General features: G+C 45.3%; 1 protein-coding gene across 1 annotated transcript in view; it reads left to right on the top strand.

Annotated features, from left to right (window-relative positions):
• The first annotated feature begins 2339 nt into the window (after window positions 1-2339).
• The window catches only part of MANEAL (mannosidase endo-alpha like), a 205308-nt gene continuing 182792 nt past the window's right edge, over window positions 2340-24855 (top strand). Inside the window, exon 1 of the mRNA XM_085647889.1 lies at window positions 2340-2728. The gene's annotated coding sequence lies outside the window, so the exon portion shown is untranslated. The remainder of the gene's footprint in view (window positions 2729-24855) is intronic.

Below are 24855 nucleotides of genomic sequence, written 5' to 3'. Positions count from 1 at the left end.
CAAATAAAACTAATTATGCAAACACTTCTTTTTCCTAATCTCCATCAGTGTAATTAATTTCGATCCAGGCAGATAAACCATGAAACAAATTGAAAATCTTGAGAGAGATGTAAGGTGAGTGTGATGGCGGTTGCCTCTCACACATATCAAATAAAATACATTGAAAAAAAGGTAAGACATGTAGAGAAATGTGTGAGTAGCCTTCAGGAAGTGGTTGTTTTAAACTGTCTGTAGACAAGTGTATCTAAAGAGGCTTTATCTCATACCTTTGACTTATCCCTTGAGCTCAGGTTTATTTTTGCAAGTGTCAACCCAGCATCCAAACCTGGGAGAGAGGTCTACAGCATGTTGCATCCATCCATCCCAAGATGTACTCAAAATTAAGCTTTGTCTTTAGGTCTGAGGCTGGTATCTCAGGTAGGGCAACTGAGCCTTTAATCCAGGCAAGGTCACTAAAAAAGTATTCCACTGAGCTATGTAAAGACATATGTTACTGGAAACCTGCAGAACTGCATATAAAGTAAAATATGCAAAAAGAAAAGATGATGGACGGAATGCTAAACCAATCAGACATTCACCCCCAGTCACAGATCTGGGTTAAATCCATCGTTTTTTTGCACTCCATGCCCTTCCAGTTTAGACCCAGCCATATGCAAATCAGTCTTGACCCTGCTCCCCATGGGAACAGTCCAGCCCGAACTGCCAGGCTAGGTCTTCCCTGGACCAGAAACAAGCATCCTGGGACTGGTTTCAGGCTAACACCCCTCTTCAGCCAGACTAGCTTGAATCTGGGGGCGTAGCGAGCACGGGGCCCATGTCTGGGCATACCCTTCCCACTTAGGGCGATAAATGCAAAAAGAACAGATGATGGACGGAAAACTGAACCAATCAAATATTCACCCAGTCCTTGATCTGGGTTAAATCCATTTCTTGTTTGCACGCCATTCCAGGTTAGACCCAGCCATATGTAAATCAGTTTAGACCCTGCTCCCCATGGGAACAGTCCAGCCCAGACTGCCAGGCCAGGTCCTCCCTGGGCCAGAAACAAGCACATGGGATCGGTTTCAGGGTTCCGCCCCCCCCTCATCAGCTAGGCTAGCTTGCATCTGGTGGCTTAGTGTGCACAGGAAGTAAAATATAGTAAACAAAAAATCACTAATATTATATTATTTCTGCCTCCTATTGTTTTTGTACATTGTCATTTTTCAACTTTAACCCTACAAGACTGCAGACGATCAAAAATGTATATTGTGCTACTAAACACTCCAAATCAGTTTAACTCAAATCCTGGGACAAATTTTACTTCTGTGATTTTATTCAATCCATATATTTCTTCCTCTTTAAATGAGGCTAATATATGATAGATGCATTCATGTGGTGAAGGTCCAGAATAGTAATTTTAGGGGCCAACACGTGTTTAAATTCATAACTCGTGGCGCGTCTTGGGATATGTCATTTAACCCTAAACAGGGTATGTTTATTAATTAATTTAATCTGCATGTACATCGTCCTTTCTTGTATGAATAGAAATAAAATAAATATAAGGCTACTATACATTTAGTGTAAGAATGTATATATGATTACATGATTAATTCTTTAGCAATTTGAAGACAATCTAACATTGAGCATTTGATAGAACTTGAATGTCAGTTGCTAAGCATCTTTGCTTTTAACGGTTTTTAACTGTGACTAAATTTGAATTAATTACTGACTAAGTACTTAGCTCAATTCTTTAATGCAACCGCAACTATGGAAATAATAAGAAATCAATGTCTTTCGTTAGGGATTTTAACAAGTGAAGGATGAGTTTACTGCAACTATAAAATTTAAATAGTTCGAGGATGTGGACCTGGACACACATGCTCTTACCCCGCCCTTCTCTTCCCTCTTACACCATGACTTTACCCTCAACACCTCCAATGTTTAAAATGCAATGCGATATTTTAACAATACAATCCCACCGTGCAAAAATAATGGAAATCAGGCAAGTATTAACAAACGGTGAATGCTGCGTGTGTGGCGATGAAGGGGTTAAGGTCTCCCTCAGTGTCGGGGGCTTTACATAAAGACAGCTTTTGCCTCCTCTTCATGATGCTGAAGCACGGAACCTACCATTTAAAGGGAGGGGGATAAAATTAATATATCCAACAGTCACATTTTTTTTTGCTTGTAGCTATAGTCTGGCTATTTCTTTGTATTCTAGAAAAAAAGGCTATAATTTAACGGGTCGAGTGCCAGTGTACCACCAAGTATTTAACAATCCACCTGTTGGCTTCCCCCTATGCAGAGTGGTAGAGGCCGTGGTTTCTTTTGTGTATGCGTTGTCCTGCTAATGATTCAGGGCACATGGTACTTGTGCAGGGGTGGTGGATGGCTGCTGTCTCGGAGATCACAAAAGCTCTGTGATATGTGATCCCCGGGGCTTGTGGCTGCCTGGACCTCTGTCCCCGTGATATCGGAGAGTCTCCCCGTGGAAACTCTACCCCTGTGTGGCCAGAAGCAGCAGTGAGTCACCCGGCGGGGACCGTAAGCTCCGGCACGGCGTGGGGAGAGGAGGATGCAAGATGGGAGCTGATCCCACGGAAGGAGGATGCTCTCGGCTTCGCGTCTTCGCGCTCACAGGGTGGCGAGCAGAGTGTGTGATCTGAGGCGGAAACCTGCTGAACCGGGACACTGCTCACATAAGCGGAGCTTCCTAGGGCAAAGCGACGCTGGAATCGGAACCGAGGTAAATGAGCATGAACAACTGTTCCTGTATAGCGCACACTGTGAAGTGAATTGTCTTTAGGCGCTCCCACTTTTTGGCAAATAAGGGAATTGAAGGGAGAGGGTGGTGACTAAAGTGATTTACCTAGGAACACGCAGTTGAGCGAAGTGGGGGAGCTGGGATCCAATTCGAGGTGTCCCAGTCCTGAAGTCTGAAACTTTAGGCATCAAGTGCTTTAATACGTAAAATAGTGAGTACTGGGGCCCGACATTTGATCAGATGCCTTCTGTACTGAATGCCAAGGACGTGTAGTCTTAATCCTCCTCCTGCATATTTAATCCATCACCACACAATCCCTGCCTTTCAAATTCACTCTGCACGTTCTTTTTTCGGCCCTGCTTTCTCACTTTGCCGCTCTTTTTCTGTCTTTCTCTTCCTCCTTCGCTCCCCCGTTTGTATTTCTTTCTGGGTCAAAGACTGCTGAGGAAAAATAAGTGCCGGTGCCCAAAAACTAATGCCAGTGAGGCCCACCTGCAACCACCGGTTAAAATTAAGCACTGAATTAAATGCTTCATATAGTCGGGCTCTGGGAACTGAATCGTGTCAGGGTATTTTTCGTTACACGCGGTTCCTCTAGGTAGTTTAGAAATGGGGTTGTGGGACTTTCTGTACTTCCATATCGGCTGGTGAAATGCGGTGCTCTTGAGAACTCGTGGGAACTCTGCAGCCTCTGCTCTAAACACGTTGGGCCCACTTAGTCTTTCATCCTTCCTCAGTACTTAAGTGGCTACGGTTCATGACGACTGATTGTGAACCTCATCATGGAGCTTGTGGCCCCGAGGAGCCTTTTAGGCAAGGTTAATAACATAAAATATAATTCATAACATGATCCATTTTCTTTTAAAGTGCCAACCTTCTGACTGACAAGTATTACAATTTAGGACTTTTTGTGCAACTTTGTGGTAATGATGATTACATATACATGTGGTGCAGTGTATGTTGCAACGCAGATCACTGTATCGTACCAAAGAGAATGCCATGCTGTGGCAGTAGGTGCCCCGTTATTACAGAGGCGTAGCTATCAATGGTGAAGCAGGTGCAGTGGCACCAGGGCCCACAGGCCTGAGGGGCCACTGAACCCTGATCATTGCTGCATTTAATTTCTGAGCCAGTGTTCAGGGGGACTATTTTCCTTCCTTGCACCAGGGCCCATGGCACTTTTGCTACGTCACTGTATCTTTATATAGATTATTTGTATTATCATTATATATTAGAACGTGGGGTGAGAGGCTTGCTGCTCTCCATTTCCCCAAGCCTGGCCTGTTCGCGCTGGCCTCCTGGAATCAGATTCACAGGAGGGACAGAACCAACACAAACACACGGCCCCCTCTGGGAGAGCTTCCAGTATCTGTCCCTGACAGCTCCTTAGAAAGGACATACTACATACTCGATCAGTTGCATGTTCAATTCGTTGAATTCTTTACTGCCTTATATACATACATGCCATTCTAGGTGCTCCTGGAACTGGCGCAGCGCAATTGGTTTGAGATAAAAGTGAATATTGGCGCGCAATTTGCGCAAGAGGTATTTACAAGGAATGCCATACTGCTGACGAGTAACACATGTCCACAGGCACACAACTCATCCACTTGAAGAAATCAAGGGATTGAGCACACAGCTGATCGTGTCTGTGGTGTCTCCTTTTGAAGGAATTGCCAGGGAGCGTAGACTGAGAGCTCTCTCGCAGGGAGCCGGGTGTTTCTATAGTTAAGGTATTGCCGAGGCTCCCAGGGCTACGGTGCAACCCTTTATTCGTTTAAGGCCTGACAGAAGAGCGTCACTGGCTTAACTCGGAGACAGGGCGCTGTAAATTGGTTGCATCCGTACTTGATTCCACCTCCATTGACAGCTAAGAAAATGCAGGGTGTACGCAGACTGTAACACTGTCAATGCATTTAGTCTGTTTCACCGGAAAAAACACACAACTATTGCCACACACTTTATTCCTGGGAAAAATGCTTTCTACTAAAGTTGGCGACATACAGCTGGTAAGATAGCCAGCTCTGTGTGTGTGTGTGTTTCAATCATTAACTGTGCGACACACGTTGTATAACAGCCTGGTCTGCGACTCGTGTTCAAGGGACACATGAATCCAGGAGGTCTGGAGTATGAGAACACACTCTTACTCCATGGACATATAGGCAGGAGTTCTTGAATCTCACTGTGTTTCTGTAAAGTCTGTCCCGCATCAGAATGCATAATGAGTCAGAGGCCTTTAATTTCGAGTTGAGGTGCTATGTATGGCACATCAAAAGTAACAATACCACAGGGTACGTTATTTATCGTGTGCGATAAAAAAAAAACACCTAGCACCAGTTTGTGTGGAATAACATTCGGATTTTGGTGTTAAACGCACCATAATCTCTGTGGGACTGTAAATACAATGCAATTCACCCTGTTAAATTTTGGCAGGTTTAACCTGCCAAAATTTTATGACAGCTGAGGTATTTAACACATCCGATAATTATCAGAAGCATTAAATTCAGCCAAACTCATAACTCCAACCCATGCATAAGCAGGAGTTTACGCACAGGTTGTTTATGGCTGTGTTTAAACAGGGGTTTACACACGGGCCGGCATTTACCGGCTCACTCATCAGGGCCTAAATTTGTAAATGATCAGGTACATTTCAGACCACCTCAATATTTTGTAGAAATGGCCTGTTTGGGGCTGAATGAGGCTGCACCCTCCAAGCTCCAACTTTTACTTTCACTGCAAAAAAAATGATTTTTGGGGCATGAGAGGTAGACTTTCAACTTAAAACTACATAATCACAAAATAAGTTGTACGGCTGGTGTGATGTTAAATGGACTGAAAAAACTTTCGGTATCTCAAAGGGGCGTGGCCGATGTAATCAAGGTTGTGGCTTAAAAACACATAAGCTAAATATCTGTGCTTGGCTGAGTATGCCGCCCGACTGGTATTTTTCTGATTCTGTCATTACATCCAGATATATGATACAAACAAGTAACATTGCACCTACAACAAGCCAGGACTATTGGCTTTGTCAATGGTTGTTAGTTGCATACGGTAAATAAGCAACAACGGCGGCTTTGCTGTATATAATATTGAAAACGCTTCAGTTCTGAAATGGTGAGACTGTGAAAGAACTATAACGAGTCTCTTTAAAGCTACATCAAAGGCATTGAAGGGTGGCACTGCTGCAGAGTTAAGATTTTTTTTTCACCCTGAGGGTGAGGGCAAAAATGGAGAGGCCAATAGGGACCTGTCTCAGCACCTGCTTATAGCCCGATAGGGACCTGTCTCGGCACCTGCTTTTTAGAACTGTCGGTGCTGAGCACCAGGAGGATCCGGCCCACATACAGCCCTGGGTGTTAGCACCTCTTTTCACTAGGTGTCTCCCTTATCTGCTCTCCCCAGCTCGATCCCTCCTTTTCTATTCCAACCCCAGTGCTTTGAAGCAACTCAGGTCTGCATTAAGCACTTAGCAAGCAACAAACATAACATCCCACACGCCACTGTGAGCTTACACACAATAGGTGCTATTCAAAAGAGCTGCTCAAAGTTGCTTGGACATTTTTAGGCCTAGCGTTCAAGACCTTTTGATTTTAGGACATTTCTATGTATACCTACTCTTAGGGGTTTTTGCAGCCGGTTGTCTTCGTCCATTGTCTGTTTTTGTGTCATTTATATTTTCCTTACGCCTGCTACTGCATGCAGTCTGGGGCAGTGAGTCAGGTCATTTCAGCCATTGGCTAACTTCACTGTGAATGACTGCAGTCTGCCTTTTCACAGGGATCACAAAGGCACGCAAAGTATTACCCCAAGAGCCAGGGACTACGTGTACTTTTTGAGACCAACATCATTTTTAATTTTACCTATTTATTCAGATTGATGAGGGCCTGAAATCTTTCCAACAATAACGTTTTTAAAAACCATAACACAAAAGCAAAACCAAAGCCAAAAGGTTGGCTGCCACCACCCGACCCATTAACTTTGCCAATGCTTGTTTTATTTGGGAGGGGCCAGTGACCCCTTTAACATTTTGAGCATTAGCCAATCAGTCATTAGCTGTTGCTTGGGACGTTTGATGAACATAATCGGTGAGGCAGCAATATTGATGTATGTAAGGCATGGCTAGTATGAACATTCTTTACAAATTTTCAAATAATAGGATTTTTGCACGCTCCCTCCTTCTACCTGCCTTGGAGGGCATACAGATACGAGTTACCATCTGTGCATGTCTCACTAAAAGCAAACCTCTGCTATTCATCCAAAAGCTGCCCTGTTTTGTGTGTGTTGCTATACATTGCAAGAAGTTTGTAGATGTGTGCACAGAGGCACAGTGAGATCAAATATTCTGTCCAGAATTATAGAGTGGTCAAATAAGGAAGCCTAAATCTGAACATAAGTTTCTCAGATCCTTAATCAGAAAGACTGCCTAGTTTGTAAAACAAAGAGTGGCAGTGCACAAAGCTATGCTCAGAAGCCTGGGCCAGTGAAATTACATGTCGGTGTGCTGAATACCGAGGCTGCATAGTTTACACTCACTCATGCCCCTTTATTTCACTCTTTCAGGTTCCTGTTTCCTCCCTTTCTGACTTTTTAATCTTTCTCTTCCTTCTTTCTTTTTTGTGTGTTTTCCCTTCCTTACCCTGGGTAATGCAGAAAAATAAATGTCAGACCCCAAAAATGAGTGCCAGTGGTCGCCACCAGCAACAATTAAAGCACTGGCAGCTAACCCACATCTAAAGTATTATACTAACACAAAATGTCACTCCTGAAATGCAAAATTGTACCAAAGCAAGATCATTTACTTTGTTACGTGCCTTGCATCTAAAAAATTATGTATTTCAAAACAGAATTCTAATACCTTAAATGGTTTCTCTGGCTGGTGCCAGACTTATGAACTGGAGTGAAACTCAAACACCACCTCTTTCAATTACGGGAAGAGCCATTTCTCAAATGAGGAAATTTGCACCTCAGCCTTGTCAGCTTCAAAGAACTAGCCATGTCTTTGTGGAAATGATGCACACAATGGACTGGGAACTGCAGTGCAGACCCTGGTAACCTTTCCTGTACACAGACAGTCCCACATTTGGCCACACAATAGCCGGCCCTACTACCTGTATGGCAAGCTGTATCTATGCAAATCCATTTTGCTCTAAAAAGTTTACAAGATTGTAAGAAATTGGGTTGCTGGTTGACAGGGATGCCTTCTCTGCTCTGGCTTCAGACTAACTACGGGGGTTATGCAGCCCTTTAAGTGGATACAAGGCTCAACCTATTCAGATGTAAGTGAGGCTGGGCCTAGCTCCTCCTTTCCATTCTGCTAGTGATTGCCCCCTCAGTCACACCTAAGCTCCCATTGTGTGTATCTGTCTAGGAGGAAATACACAAAGCCCAAATGCCAACTGCATCCAGTCATGTGACCAGATACAGGCTGCAGGCACCAAATGGTTAAGGTGAAAAAATGCAAAAAAAATTTAAGTGGCATTTTCATAATTGGAATTTAAAATCAGAATAGCCTAAAAATTAGGATTTTGAATTAGGATTCCAGAAACACCAAACTTGAACCAGTCATATGTTCCCATTGGAAAACTACATTTATTAAAGCAACATAAGCTAATTCCAATGTTATCCTAAGGTAGATATAGGTCTTGCACTACAAGGACAGTTAACACTTAAATGTATATTTCCTGCTTTTTAAATACATTGCACCCTTTCCCCTGGGCTGTCCTTGGCCTATCCTAGGGGTGACTTGTTTATTTTAAAAAAGAAGGTTTGGGTAGGGTAGAACGTGCAGGTTAAACTGCACACACACGCTCTGCAGTGGCAGGCCAGAGACATGTTTAAAAGGCTACTTAAGTGGGTGACACACGCAGTGCTGCAGGCCTACTAGTAGCATTTAATTTACAGGCCCTGGGCACATCTAGTGCACTTTATTAGGGGTGTATAAGTGAATTACATGCTAATTGGGTATAAGTCAGTTTTGCCATGTTTTAGGGAGGAAGCACAAGCACTTAAGCACTGGTTAACTGTGGTAAAGAACACAGATTCCTAAAGCCAACAAAAACAAATTCAGCAAAAGGTGGAAGGAGGAAGGTAAAGTGTTAGGTGGTGACCCTGCAAAGAGGGCCTTTTTCAACAAAGATACACAACTATCTCTCACTCTACTTCATTCCAGTTCAGGTGTGAGCATAGCTAAACGCTTGCAGTGACATCAGAACTGTGGTGTAATGCAAAATGATGCCCCCCTTACAGGATATGATGAGGGTCGCCTGAGTCTCGAATATCTCTTACATATTCATCAGCCATGCTGAAACAAGCCTCCCTGGATGGCTGGGGGCCCCTTGAAGGTTTTGGGCCACCCTCTGCACCACAGTGGCTGAAGGGGCCTGCATAAGGCCTTGCTTCAGGAATACATTCCATAACTCATTATTCAAGGCACCAAAAACGTCCCTCATAGGCTGCACTCATAACACATACCATTCAACTAGTCACCAGAATATTATAAAGGTCACATGTTTATTTGTTACTGTTCTTTAGTCTGCTGCACGTTAAAGCATAGCAAACAATTTCAGTATAAGAGCACCACTCTGATCATCACACATGAAACTAAAATACTCCGGGATCTTGTATACATAGGTGTCTGACATGGGCAGTGGATCTTGAAGAAAGTATGACTACAGGCATTGCCCCCGCCAGGATCCATGTCGCCTAAGTTTAGAGAGACACATGTAAAACTTGCTAGGTAAAAGCCGTGAGTTACTGTTTAACCCTAGAAAAATAGAGAGAGTATCTCCACCACTTAGCACACCTTAGTGTGTGTGCTTCCACATCACTCAAGGCCTAATAGTTTTGGGCCTTTCACTTTTGGTCCTGACGAAAGCCTCTCACTATCCACTCTCATTTGACTAAAAACATTTAGACAGAATTTAATGATACAGGAGATTAATTATATTTCCAAGACATCAGCATTTCATTTTTAGCCCTGCCACATGCCCCACTATTAAAATACTCCTGGCTAGGAGGGGGATACTGGAGACCGTTTTAATTCACCACTTTGACAATCTATCACTAACAAAAAAATCCTGCTCCGCTGTATTCAGGCATCGAAGCATACCTAGAATGCACTCGGCACCTTAGGTGGAAACCCAGTGATGAACCATGCCACTAACTAGGTAGGTGGGTGAGGGTTCTTCTAAAAAAAACTATTGGTTTTGTCAACACAATTGGTTTTGAATGCAGTAAACTTTTTCGAGCCTGTTCTTTTTGTTGTATTTACTAAAATACTTACCACATAATTCACACTACAATGCAACATCTTTCCAGCTAAGCACAACCTACGGTGCAGTTTGCCACCCGTCTGCTAATGTGCTTTGGTCCCTTATCAAGGCTTTGAAGCATTATGCAAATACAACTACAGTACACCAAAGTGCCATTCTCTACAAAACTGTCTAATACCTGTGTCAAATGGTTATTGTGCTGCCTTGATACCACTAAAGAGGACAGTATCAGTTGCAGAACTCTTGTTGCAAACTTCAAGTGACTATTTTGATTTCCAGCAGGCCTTATAAATTTTTACCTTAAAATTAGATCAATGAAATTACTTAGGTAATCGTGTTATTGCGTACAAATTTGCATAGCGCCTAGAAACTTGTGGGGAAAGTGACGACAAGGTGACTTATCTTATGTCACCTATCTTATCAGGAGCAGATAATAATATTTCACATTTGGAACAGTGCACTTAAACAAATAATAGCAGGTCTATGTTGTGCAATTCAGAGATAGCGATTTTATTCCCCTTATAAGGATGAAAGACTGAAGTGACCATGGTGCGATTCAAAAGTTCGGTCTGCAGGTTGCACACTGACCTCTACTCATGCTCTACTCGCCGGACTATTTTTGGCTTTGAGAAATTACAAAAGGGTACTAGTAGGCTCTAAGTCAGGCTCACCAGCATCAGTAGTGTAGCCAGTGTGTCATGGTCACTAGTGCAAGGTAGGAAATGGGCCCCCTAGTGGCTGTTAGAATTGTAAAATACAGCAATAATCAGGATTAAATGGGCCCTCTCGACTCACAGGATATAGGGAGCGCTATTGGTCAAGCACCTGTATGTCTTGTGCACATTGTTGCAGGCACTTTGATGGTACAATGGATTGCGGTAAGGGGAGGTGGGGGTGTAGAGCGGTCTTGCAACACATCTGGTACACAACTGAACTCATCCCCCTATGAAAGGTGCCTGTACTTTGACTAGGAGGGACACGAACAGAGTGGATAGGAAGGTGACCAGTCCACCATTAGGGCGTGAAATTGCCCCCAGCAAGAGAGGGGCTCCATCTAGCTCTCCTTCAAGAACCGTATACAAGCCAACCCTTTTGGAATTAGGAATGACTGGAACCCTGGGGGCCGTCCAGATAAGCATAGCCAGATTAGATGGTGCCCACCGCAAGGTCCTGCCAATGCCACTGAAGTTTGGTTAGCTAGATGTTGACTAAGTGTGTCTCCTGGAGCAATGCAAAGTGAACATGATACCTCTTTAGATAAGAAAATATTCTGTAGCATTAAATGTGGTTAGCCGTGCCTTGGGCAGGCCCGGTTAGGCCAGTGTATCGTGGAGAGACAACTCCCATCATGTCTATTGACTAGCACTTGGAAATCACACTACAATCTCCCCCCCCCCCCCCCCCCCGCGTCACCTCCACAGCCACGCCAGCCCACCCAGAACACTTAGTGGAACAGACTATCATGACTCAGAAAAAGAACAAACCCCAACTCCCTGTCCTTGGCAGGGATGCTATTAAACTCCGCCACAATACAATGTGAACATTGGAACTGTGCAGAAAACGAGTACATCTCAGCAAGAGAGAATGGGTGTCCATGTCTGCGGGTATGCTTTCAAGTCACCCTGTCTGCCGTGGATAAGCTTCATTCCCCACACAAAGCCCTGCATGCACAGAGAAGTAAAATGCCCAAGGCACCCCTCCTCTGTCATATAGTTTCTTTAGAAGTCCAGAAGTCATAGACGTTAGTTCTGGACCAGGTATCAGAGCTGCCACAGCATCATCAAAATCCATTGGTTCTGTATCAAAGTGAAGAGTCTCATCTCCATGTGATGTTACTGCTTGTGGGCTATGCTGCAGTTCTTGTTCCTCCACCACTCTTGCGAGTTCTCTGGTGGCCTGTTCTGTAGTCAGCTTGCTTCATGGTCTACAGGAGTATTCACATCTGCGTGGCGTGGATTTTGTGCCATCCTTCACCCATGTCAGCAGGATAGTCTGACCTTGTTTCCCCCTTCCACTCCAGCCACACCCAGGTGTCTGAAGGAGAAGTGAAGTATCTGGTAATCTCACCATCTCGGAAATTATGTGCGCATCACAGTTCTCAACAGTCTAGGGTCCTTTAATGCATGAGGTTTCCAATATGTGGTCTCTGTCCCACTAATTAAGGAGCCATGCAACCACTGGCTAGGTAGGAGCCCCTATGGAGCAAGATGACTCGTGACCTTATGTGCACGCTCAATGGACAAAACATTGTTTTCTAGCCAACACTGTATATATTTACCAGTCTTCTAAGTAGCTGACCATGCGTGGCCCCTTCACCTTCTCGGGGAGGCCCAGAATACATATGTTATTTCTTCTGGAGCAAACTGTGGCATCATCTGCTTTTATTTTCGGATAGTCCACTTCATCGCGTAGCACCTTGAGTTGAGCTTGCACCTTGTGCACTGAGGAACGCATTGTTTCCAGTACAGGTTTGTTGGTTTCCACTCGCTGCAGGTGTTTTTTGTGGTCCGCTCGTAGCAGCCCCAGGCCCAGTGCCACAGTATCAATTTTGGGCTCTTTTCTTATGTGTTTTTTACATCCATGATTGCTTTATATTTGCCCATGTACTCCCTAAATGTTGCGTAACCACACTGGTGGTGGCCTGTCTGGAGCATGTGTCCTCTAGTGTGCAATCAGCATCTTCCTGTAGTCCTCCTCTGCTGGGACCCCTATGTTTGTCCATGATTACACCCACAAATATATATCAGGTGCTACAGACCATGGGAAATCAGCTCAGCCATGAACAGTTCAGCACTTCAGGTGGCTCACAGCCAGATTGTGGCATAGCGAGCAGCCATTGGGTCTCAGTGCCGCTCGTGCAATTGTTGGTGCTACCCACCCTGAAGGAGAGGAGGTTCTCCATATTATGAAGGGCCACTTGGAGAAGCGGGGGGCTCCCTGTGGGGCACATACAGGCAGTAGTCTGTAGCTCCCTAGGACTGTGGCTTTCACAGTGGCAAGGAGGTCATTGTGACATTCTCAACAGTCCCAGATCAGCTCAGACGCCTTTTGACCATGTATTGGCTCTACCTCCCATGCCATCTATATCTCCTATGCTTCCGGGGGGGGGGGGGGGGGGGACAGGTTGTAGCCCGCCAAACAGGGTAGGCCCGTGGGGCCACAAAGCAGGCAACCCGGAGGAGCTGCAGGCCCATTGAGCTATTGGATATTAAGTCTTCGGGATTTTGTGTGCCATGTGCGCCCGGTGCCCATGATGGTTACACACCCCCGGGTACCCCTGGCAGTCAGTATTAGGGGAGGCTCCCTAACAACCGGGGGCCCTGGATGAAGCAGGGTGGCAGGAGCCTCCTCTCCATGCTGTGAATCCAGGTAGGGTGGTGGCTCGTTCAGCTAGTGAGACCCTCAGCGATGCTAGAGTGCACGCTCAAACCAGAGAGGTGTGAGGGGATGCTTGCCCCTTGGGTGATCATGGCGTGTCCTCAGGTTCCATTGCTCCTTGTGTACTGTCTATTTTGGTGAGGACACCTTAGTCCTTTCGATGCCTAACTCCAGGCACCAGTAGCTTCACTTCGCCGCATGTCAGACTCATGTCAGATCCAAGACACCGTCTTTGGTATCTCCTCGCTCGGGTGCATGTGCCCAGCTGAGATCGGTGCTGCAGGCACCATGGCAGGCTGCACAGGCCAAACTCAGTGTGCGCTCACTCAGAATGCTGATGAGGAGCGATTCAAGAGGAGCTCGCTACAACGCAACTGAATTGTCCACCATCTTGGACACCCCCCCTGCAGCAATACCCACTTTAACCAAAGTATCTCTCTTATAAGAGGATTTTAACTTTCCTTAGAAGTGAGTAGACAAGAAGTTGTGTGAAGGGCTAGTTGAAGGAAGTTCCAAAACCTTGTTGCACTACCAGAGAATTAGAGTGACCAGATGTCCCAGATTTCCCAGGACAGTCCTGTTTTTCAAAGGACTGTCCCGTGTACCGATGCTTTTCCTAATTTTAAGTACATATCCTGCATTTTCTGACCAGGTTAAGTCATCCTGCAAAGGAGAATTGAAACATATGCACTTGTTTCCCACATATGTCTCTAATGTCTGAAACAAAAAAAGTAATTTACCTGTTTCTTTCAGGCTGTGCATGAAGAGGTCAGCTACCAGCTCCCAGCAATGGTGAGACAACAGTGGGGTGGAGGTTCTGCCATAGGTAATGTTATATAAACTGGCCCTGTAAATGTGGGTCCCTGTCTTTCTTTCTCTCTCTACAGAGGGGGTTGCGTGATCACACCTCCCCAAGCCATATTAGGCCCTGGGGACACCACCCTCCAGGGCCTTTTTTATTAAGGAGGATGGGGACTGCATGGCCTCCCACCCCCGGCCTTATTAGGCCTTGAGAATCACATTCCCCAGGGCAACTACTTAAAATAAAGGGGTATTAGGCCCTGGGGAACCCATTCCCTGGGGCCTTTACTACAAATGAAGGGGAGGGAGGCCCCCCTCCCGGATATATTATTGGCCCCGGAGAGCCCATCCCCTGGAGACCACATTTATTAAAGGTAGGTTCCCAGTGCCCAACCATAACTCGCACCATATACTTGTTGGGAGCTGCGGGGGGCGCCCAAGACCCCGCAGTCCCAGCCGGCTACCCGTATATAGTGGGTGCGCGCATTGCTCCCGCCCAGAGGGACTAGCTACTAATGCTGCTCTATACAGGTGGGAGCAATATTTTGATCTGTTTCCCTGCCCACATTACTGCGGTCAGAGAAACCGATTAAAAGTTTGCTCACAGTTGGCGGGTACATTTTCAAAGCTCCCGTCAGCTGGAAGCAGCCTTTGTGTTTGCTCCCTCATGGCAGGAGTTTTGAAAATGCTCCCGTCTAGCGGGAGCAAACGCAGATTTCTCTGCCCATGCCAGTGCCAGCAGGAAAATCGGTATGGCTGGGGGGTGGGCTCCCCGAGACATAGCCCGTGAGTCAGACCTGGGTATGGGGTTCCTGGGTCCATTAATGGTTAAGGGAGGGGGCTGTGTGGCCCTCTCCCTTTTACTTAATTACGCGGCCCCAGGGAATGGGTCACAGGGTCCTTTAGAAGCTTGGGGAGGGGGCCGTGTGGCCCCCATCACCTTAACAAATAGACTGGGGTCTGGATGGTGGGGTCCCTAGGGCCAAAAGTGGCATGAGGAAGGGAGCTGTGTACCCCCTTTCCTTAAAAAAAAACAGGACCCCAGAGGATGGGTTCCCAAGGCCAAAATCAGCCCAAAGAGGAGGGCTTCATGCTTCCCTCCCAATGAAAAAAGGCCCAAGACCCCAGGGATGGGGTTTCCGGGTCCAAAATCCATCCATGAAGGGTGGGTTTTGCATGCCCCTCTCCCCCTAAATAAGATGTCAGGACCTGGGGTATGGGGCTAATATTAGCCTAGGGAGTAGGGCCACATGTTTCCTACCCCAAAAACAAACCCCTCTTCAGCCTTGCACTTTGGCCCTCTGTGGGTTTTTTTGAGGTTTTTTTTTAAACAAATCCAGGAGCCCATGCTTGCTGTTTTTCTTTTTTCAATTCTGCAGCAGATTTGTGGATCCTCTGTGAATTTGCAGCAAAATAAAAATATATGTTGTCCACTGGCGTGTTCCCACTAGGACCCCGGCACCAGGTGTGGGGGGTCACGGTATTCCAACCCTGCCCACTTGTGTCTTTTTTTCTTTCTTGGCTGCCACCACTTCCTGTTTGAGATGGTGGCAGCCAATCAGATATCAGCTTGAGATTTGTTGGGATCCTCTGAGGCTCTGCGTTCCAAGACAAACAATGATTTTGAGTATTAATTGCTCAAAAACTACCAATGTATTTAAACCAAAACACAGAAATCACTCTTTTTGGACCTAGATCTAAAATTTGGTAGAAATCCGTTCAGTGATTTAGGTTGTAGCTTTGCCTAAAGTTCCTACTGGAAAATGAATAGGGAAAACATATTTACGGCCCTCCCCTCTTTCTCAACTGTCGTTTGATGGATCGCCTCTCAACTTTTCATGTGCAAACTAGTCATAAAATCGCACTTTTTTGGAAAGTTTTGTGGCCATTTGTCAAACTGCACCAATTTATTTGCAATACGATAAATGTATTTCCAATAGAAAAACAATCCTAACTAGAGCTACTCAGCGATGACTGCCACAGAGCAATACATATATATTTATGAGGCTATGCAAAAACAGGAAAAGGCCAGACATAGGAGTAAGACTTAAGGCTTTAGTCCTATGTCTGGCCTACAGAGAATGCCTGTCTCATGCAACATTCTTGCCCGAAAGTTGTTGGTTTGAGCAGGAGCGACTTAGTTTTTCTTGAGTCTCACTGAGCTTCAGAGACTTTCAGTTTTCCAAGCAGGTCGGCAGGAATGGAATTGGGAAGGACATTACGTGTAATGCATTCACTGTTAAATAGGGCTCTTGCATCGAACGGGAGCCATTGCATGGATTGGAGAACAGGAGAGATGTGGTTGAAATTCTTGTTGCCTGTCACTAGGGGCAGCAGGATGTAGCACTGCTCTTTCAGGAGCAAGATGAGCTTTAGGTTTCCATAATCCAGTCTGAAAAGAACCAACACCTGGGCCAAAGGTTCCAAGTCCTGCTCAGGAATGAACTGCTTGACACCTCAGAGCAGTCTTAGCTGGTAGCATGCACTTTTGGCCATGGCTGAGGATGTCACTGGAAATCCAGATGATTATCAAGAATAAAATCAATTATTTGGCATTCTCCACAATGAGCAGGTTGCTGTTCAGGGGCAAGAAAGATTCCATCTACTCTTGGATAGGGAGGTTGTTTTCTTTTTCTTTTTTTTTTTTAGAGATTAGTAGAAAATCCATTTTTGTTGGATCGAGTTTTTAATGGTGGTTGGACATCCATTTTGGATCTTTGTTGAAGGTGGAGGAGAGAACACAGATGTCTTCAGGGGATACAATCATCAGGTAGATTTGGATGCCATTCACATATTGATGATAGAGGCGTCCAGATTTTCTCAACATCTCACAAAGAGATATAGATTAAGCAGGGTTGAGGAGAGAATAGAGCCCTTTTGAACCCCTTGGTTTAGGCTGTTTTTGCCAGAGACAAAGATCCCTATTTTCACTATTTGTGAAGGGTTAGGCAAATAGAAGTCAATCACTTTAGGCCTGCCCCATTTATACCCATCCTTTCCTTCAATATACTAAGCAGAATGTGATGGTTGACTGTATCAAAGTCAGCCAAAACGTCCAGGAGCACAAGAAAACAAGAGTTCCCTGAGTAGAGGAGTGGGAGAAAGCCATCCACAAAGAAGGGCTGTTTCTGTGTCACAACCCTGCCTGAAGCCAGGTTGGAAAACAATGAGAAGGTTATTGCACTGGATATGAAGAGATAGCTGTGATGCTGTACAGCTTTCGAATACCTTCCATAAAAAGAGAAGTGTAGAAACCACGCAACAGTTCTTCAGGTCATTGGGGGCAACATTGGATTTTTGAGGATGGGGAAGATGTCAACAATTTTCAGACTTTTCACTAGGGACGTCCTGTAAGGTAGCAGAATCTTAGCCATTTCCTTGCTTAGTGAGCCAGGCAAAGCATCAGTGAGAGATGATTGAAAGGATTGACCCTAGTTATAGATCCATTTAACTCTGACTCAGTAATTGTTTCAAAGTGTGACCAAGTATGCGGGTCAGTGTGCCATCATCAGGGATAGTAGGTTTTGGGGGGAGGAATTGCTCAATAGACTTTACTTTCTCAAAGAAGAAGAATGCAATTTGTCACATTTTAATGCTGGTGTGGTGACTGTGCTGGAGGATGAGTGAAACTTTGATTGTTTTACGATATCAAAAATTAGGTTTGGGAAATTTTTAGTGTTATCAAGCATGGGTATAATGTGGCTAGATTTATCTTTAAAAAGGTTTGATTTGTAGTTTCTCCTTGGAGACCTGTAATGCAATGTTATGTTATGTTACATGGATTTGTCTAGTGTGTCTTATTACCTGTGAGGGTATCCAGGCACTGGAGCAGGTTTGTTGATGTGAGGCTGAAGGTGTTGAGAGTCGGCCTCTGTGAGTTAGTCGAAGAGCCAGGTCTACAGCTTCTTACGGAATTCAAGAAGTGAGGTTGAGGCTCTGATGTGTTGAGTGAGGCTGTTCCAGGTCTATAGTGTGATGTAGAAGAATGCTAGACCTCCAGTTCTTTTGTAGATGCTGAGGGGTAGGAGTGCGAGTGAGATTGAGGCGGAGTGCAGGTGTCCGGTGGGTTGGGGTGTCGGTGGAAGTGAATGTGGTTTTTCAGGTATGTTGGTCCGATGTTGTGCAGTGTCTTGCATACATGCATTCAGAGTTTGGATTGGCTGCGTTTGTGTATGGGAAGCCAGTGATCTCTCTGAGATGTGGTACGATGTGGGTGCATCTTGGGAGGTCAAGCATGAGTCTCACTGCTGCTTTCTGGATGGTCTGGAGTTGATGGAGCAGATGGGTGGAGATCCCCGCATAAAGTGTTTTGCCGTAGTTTAATCTGCTTGGGATGAGGACTTGCATGATAGTGCACCTGGTGTCCTGGGGTAGCCATTCAAAGATCTTGCAGAGCATGCAGAGAATATAGAAACAGAAGGAGCTGACCGGATTGACCTGTGCTTTCATGTTGAGCTTGTCATCCAGAATGATTCCCAGGTTCCTGGCCGAGTTGGTAGGTGTGGGCCAGAGCTCTGATGGCCAGTAGGTAGAGTCCCAGAGAGAGTTCTTGTTCCCTTACAATAGTAAGGGCCTTATTATGAGTTTGGTGGTCCATAGAACCTGCCGAATCCGTGGTGGCAGTCTGATCATTACTACACTGCACACCTGCCCACAATGTTATGATTGTGGCAGTCGGACTGCCACAAGACTGCCTGCACCACCAGGATCATAGATAACCCTTGGTTGGCAGTCTTTAATTGCCAGGAGTATGCTGGCAGTGCTGCAGCCGGCACCGCTGAGCATATTTTCATGGTGGTGAAGACACCATAAAAAGGTTGGTGGAAAGCAATACAGGGGGCCCAGTAGGGCCCCAGGCCAGAATTGGGCTTGGGGGTGCATGGGGGGCACACGTATTGCCCCGCTATATTGGCACCCCTATTTCCTGCACGATGTGGCATGTATGCCACACCATTCAAGAAGGTGCAGTCTGCACTCTGGCAGCAGCAGTTTGCATGTTAGGCTCTTCTATGAGCCTCACAGACTGCCACTGTCAGACCACTGTTGGACCTCGCGCCAGACCAGGATTGAAGTCCTAATCTGGTGGGCAGCATCACCACAGCTTTGGCAGTCCTGCGCCAGATGTCCCTATACACTATCCTGTTGGACTTGGCCCTTTTTTGCAGGGTTATCCCCAAACTTTTTGCTTCTTCCTCCTATTTTTCCTGACCTGTTGTTGTTGGCTATAGGACTCTGAGCACTTAACCATTGGTAATCAGTGCTAAAGTGCATATTCTCTCTGTGTAAATAGTGATTACAATTGGATCTCACTGATTGGCAGATTCGATTTACTATTAAGTCCTTAGTAAAGTGCACTGAGTGTGCCAGGGCCTGTAAATCAAATGCTACTGGTGGGCCTGCAGCACTGGTTGTGCCATCCACATGAGTAGCCTTGTTAAGGTATCTCAGACCTGCCACTGCAGTGTTTGTGCACAGTTTTAAACTGCCATGTCGACCTGGCAAGTTCACCCACTTGCCAGGCCCTAAACTTCCCTTTTTTTACATGTAATGCACCCCTATGGTAGGCTCAAGGTACCCCCCCACCTCCACCCCCGTGGGCAGGGTGCAGTGTATGGGAAAGTAGGACATGTACTGGTGTGTGTGACATGTCCAAATAGTGAAATACTGCAAATTTCATTTTTCACTATTGAAAGTCTATCTTGCCCCATAGGATAGAATGGGAAATACTCTGTAACATCTTACAAATATAACTTCCCATTGGGACAAGCTAAAGAAATAAAGTTTAGTCTCTCTGAACTCAGGATTTAATAACACATCTTTTAGTAAAGATGTTTTTTAAATTGTGTGTTTGAAAATTCCACTTTTAGAAAGTAGCCATTTTCTTGTTTAACCAATCTGTGCTTCTGCCTGTTTCTGTATTGACTGTCTGGTTTGTAGTGACAGGGGCTGGGGATGTGCATTCACTGTAGACAGCCACTGGTGTGGGAGGGGGGTGGTTGTGGTGTGTCTGGCCCTTCCTGGATGACTCAGAGCTGAGCTGAATGGGGCTTGGGTGCATTTAGAGTAGTGGGAGGAGATTTCCTTGCACCTGAATAGTGCCTGTCTCCCTTGATTAATGCTGTCTCCACCCCCTGTGGTCATACTGCACCAGTGAGGACAGAAATGGTTTGAACAAGACATTTTGGGGTATAAGTGTTACAACCGAAACCCCAGAACTTTAGATTACTTCTGGACTCAAGAAGAACCTTTGCCAAGGAGAAAAGCTGAAGAACTGTGAGAGGAGTACTGCCCCTTTGCTGTGTAATGTGGGGGGTGGCCTGAAGTTGCTGTTTCTGCCAAGGAGAGGACAAAGTCTGGAACTTTGCTTTGAACCTGCTCGAAGAAGAGCTCCAAGGGCCTGAAGTGTGCTGGCCTCCTGTTCTGAAGTCTGAGGGATACAAAGACTTCCCTCCCAGTTCCCTTAAACTCCCTTGCTGAGAGTTCTGAGCTGCTGGGAGCTGGAAGAAACCTATAAGAAGCAAGAAAACCTGATTCTGACGCCATCAGCCACGCCGCCGTGATGCTGCGAACTGCTCCTAGGCCTAGGGCCCCGCTCGTGAAGTGAATGACGTACCGCCTGGTCTGCACTGCAGCTCCGACGCCCTTTGATGCCTGCAGTTATCGTCCGTGCCCGACACCAGCGCTCACATAGACTCCGTCATCGCCAGCACCTGCAACCTGTTATTGCTGCACCGATAACTGCCAAGGGTGACTCCGCAAACTTGCTGACTTCGCATCGTCACCAGAACAGACGCCTCACCGCCAAGACAAGCAACTTCCCCTGTCGTGGACACCACACATCACCTTCTCTTGGATGAGATGCCTTGCCTCCCCCATGGCAGCCAGGGAGCCGGCCGAGACCTATTGAAGGATAGCTGTGGCTCACTGCTCTAACCAAGAAAATTCTAGTCTATATAATGCATCCACCCAAGGCAACCAGGTTGCGCTGGACTGGTGACTAGCAGCGACTCCAAGAACATGGGCAACCGGCCTAACTGCAATTCCCGGCTTCTGCAAATTCCACCAAGCAGCCACAAGAACGGATATATTCGGTAGTCCATCATGCAGCCTCTCAATCTATGTAAGACTGCATCTGGATTTGAAAATTAAAATTCTTAAACCGCAAGATGAAGTGTTCCAGCTAGTGAAGCTGCAAGGACTATGAATAAATGACCTGTACCTGAAGATCTTGTTTGTTAATGTATGTTTCAGTTCTTTTGGTGGAGGACATATAGATAGGTTGATCCAACTTTGTGACTCCCTTGAATCCATGCTCTATGAAAACACAGCCCAGGCAGTCACCATATGTGGCGACTTCAGTCAGCGAAATCTGGGAATCGACCCAACAGACCTGGCTATGGGGTGCCATGCGATTAGTCTTCTTGTCACTCTCTTTCATTACCATAGTCTAAAGTCAATTCAGCACACAATCAAAAGTACATCTCCGACACTTGCATTTCAGAAATCTTGCAAGGGAGTAAGTACTTTGGACTATGTGTTCACCACAGCAAAAATCAATGACGCTCTAGTAAGCTTTCCCTCTAGTCATTTCTTTTAATCTCAGCTCCACCAGGCACAAAAACCCAAGGACAATAGCTGACTCAACTGGCAATGAAAACTGGCATCTAATTAGAATGACAAAATGGAGACTAATGAATTTTTGGAAATTCAAAGAATGAGAATCTTCCAGAGGCCCAAACCTTAAGACCATGCGTGGTAAAATCCTCCTGGCCAACTCGGACTCAATTCTTAATGAAATACATTAAGTGTTTGGCAACAGCTTGCTCTCCCCCAAAAATCCCAAATTACTGTTTGTAAACTGAAGATACGTAGAATTCCAAAAGCCTGCCATAAAGCAACAACTAAAGCCAAACTGTAAACGCAATTGTAGATCTTAAATAAACAGCTTAAACTGCTGTACTGCAAAACATGAACAGATGGATAGAGAATGGATGCACGTATATTCACTGATGGGTAAACGGGGGCATGCTACCCTATGGAGGTATCTTAGAAAACAAAACAAGCTCAGCAACGGGTGGAATTAACGTCATCTCTGAATCGCAGAGGATTCTGCACATATAAAACCTATACGCTGCTATAACAGCTACTGTTGACGACTCAAAGCCTCAAAACCATTGCCCTGAAATCCAGTACCCAGGGGCCCTGCTAGCAGAATATGGTATTTCTAATTTTTTGAAGAAGGCTAGAGAAACAATAGCTCCCGGACCAATTGGCATACCTGCAAAGGTCTTTAAAGGAGATCCCGACCTGTGGTCTGCAATAATATTTCCCCTTTACCAAACCTGTCTATTGACCACTCAGGTCTCTGAGAGCTGAAGGGTATCCATCGAACTATCACCGTATAGCCTTCCTGGAAATTGAAGCCAAGGCCTATGCCTCCACCTTCTTGAAGGAACTGGAGCGCTGGGCAGAAGCAAATTACATAATTCTAATTTACAGCTTTTGTGTGCCTCTCTCAAAGCCACACTGAAAAAACAAACAAAAATACTATTGAAGGTAAGTGATTTGGATAAACTCATTAAAACAAGACTACTACAAGCGATGGGGCAATCATTTGTTATTGCACAGCCGGACTTCCTCAGACCTCAAACGTATCTCTCCTCTGCCATCCGCAGAAGCTGCCTTATGCAAGACATTTTTGCATGGCTAATGGCCTACAAACTAAAGAAGTCAATCTGAGATGGTTGTTGCTCACTAAAATTGTAAACTGTAGACTCTGCAACTATAAGTATGAATCTTTCAACCACCTGTTATTTTGTTGCATGTCACTTTTGCTACCATGCCGCAGTTTGTTTAAACAACTTTTTCTTGCACACGGCATCCAAACATGAAGGAGGTCATGAACTTGGTGTTCACTATCATGGTGCCAATGGAATTAGCAAAATGTGGGAAATACATCAGCCTCACACAATCATAAATAAAAGTGGCAAATAATGGCAGCAACTCGCCCTCAGAGACAGCCAACTCGGGAACTGGTTAACTACCGACAAATAACAGTGCTCGAACTGCCTGGCCAAGACCCAAATAACCCAGTTGACAATCGCTACTTGTACGTATTTCTGAGGCCAGATTTCCAAATTACCATTTCTTTTCCAATCGTCCCTTGTACCTACCTCATAAGCCAGTCTACTAAACCACTTTCCATTTTCACCACTGGAGTCGTAGGTTGCATCATCACAGCCACTTCATAAGAGAACAAGCACCCCAAGCACCATCAGCAGAAGACTCTTTAAGTTGTTAAACATAGCCCTCCACTGCCCTGTGCATGTACTATGGCAGCCAGTTGTTTCAGCTCAGTTGCAAGAGCCGAACTCTGGATTACCACAGCAAGCATTTCAACTGTGACTAAGCCCTTTATGGTACTGTCTACACTGATGAGGGTAAGATAGCCTTCTTGAATAGCTGTTGGATTTATGTGTTGAGGGTGTAGCCTCAAGTTGGATAGAAAATTTTCTCCAGAATTGCAGCTTTCAGATGATCCAACAGCCTTTTGCCTCAGAGATCTTTAAATTACTGCAGGGGGTGCCACAGACTTTGGCTCTTATCCCGACCCTGTTCAATCTATACATGCGCCCTCTAGCGGATGTGATGAAGGGCTTAGGAGCCAAAATCGTGGCCAATGCCGATGACACCCAGTTAATTGTCTCCTTATGTCAGGATGAGGGTTGTTCTGCAACTAATTTCAGGAATTGCCTGGTAAGTGTAGTTGATTGGATGGACCATAGTTGTCTTAACTGCTGGAAAAACAAAGGTGTTGGTTGTGGGGAAACAGCCCACTATCTGGTCAACCATATGGTGGCCAGATGCCCAGGGACCTATCCCTTTTCCAAGATCAAAAACCTAGGAATCTGGTTTGACAGCAATCTTTCTTTTGATCAATCAACCTAGCAGGGATATATTTTGTCATCTTAAAGATGCTTCTTAAAACATTGGGATTGCTCCCGGATCTGACCAAAAAGACAGTGGTCCAAGCTTTATTAGTATCTAGGCTGGACTACTGTTATGTGCTATACCTGAGGGCTCCCCAAGACAGCATGAGAGCTCTTCAGCGCATTCAGAATGCTGCGACTTGAATGCTGCTTAATGCCCCTAGGTTCTCCCCTACGGGCTCTACCCTAAAACATCTTCATTGGCTCCTGATGAGGGAAAGAATCTTTTTTAAAGCACTTTGCTTTTGCCACAGGATTATGAACTCAAGGGGCACCTGTTACCTAAACACCCTGATTAAACCTTAGCAACCTACTTGTCATCCGAGGATGCCGGTGCTGTGCTGGTTAAAGTTCCCAGAATAACCAGAGTACGCATGGGAGGTCACTCCTTAAGCTATCGGGCCACAAAACTGAGGAACTCTCTTCATGCTGAGCTAAGGCAAGAGTGGTCCGAAACTATTATTCGGAAAAAGTTAAAATCGTGTTTTTTCAGACAACTATAATATCTTGTTCTTTTTCCCTGTATAGTGTGGAATCTTAGCGCTGGGATACTCCGTTGGAGTAACCATTGCGCTTGACAAATTAGATAGCATAACAGATAACATAACTTAATTCAATGCTGATATATTTCTTCTCTGTTCTAGATTAATTAGATTTTAAACATTGCAAG

This window comes from Triturus cristatus, chromosome 3_2 (assembly GCF_964204655.1).
Source record: "Triturus cristatus chromosome 3_2, aTriCri1.1, whole genome shotgun sequence".
NCBI classification, from domain to species: domain Eukaryota; kingdom Metazoa; phylum Chordata; class Amphibia; order Caudata; family Salamandridae; genus Triturus; species Triturus cristatus.
The sequence above is the reverse complement of the archived record's forward strand: the minus strand, read 5'-3'. Positions and strand labels throughout refer to the sequence as shown.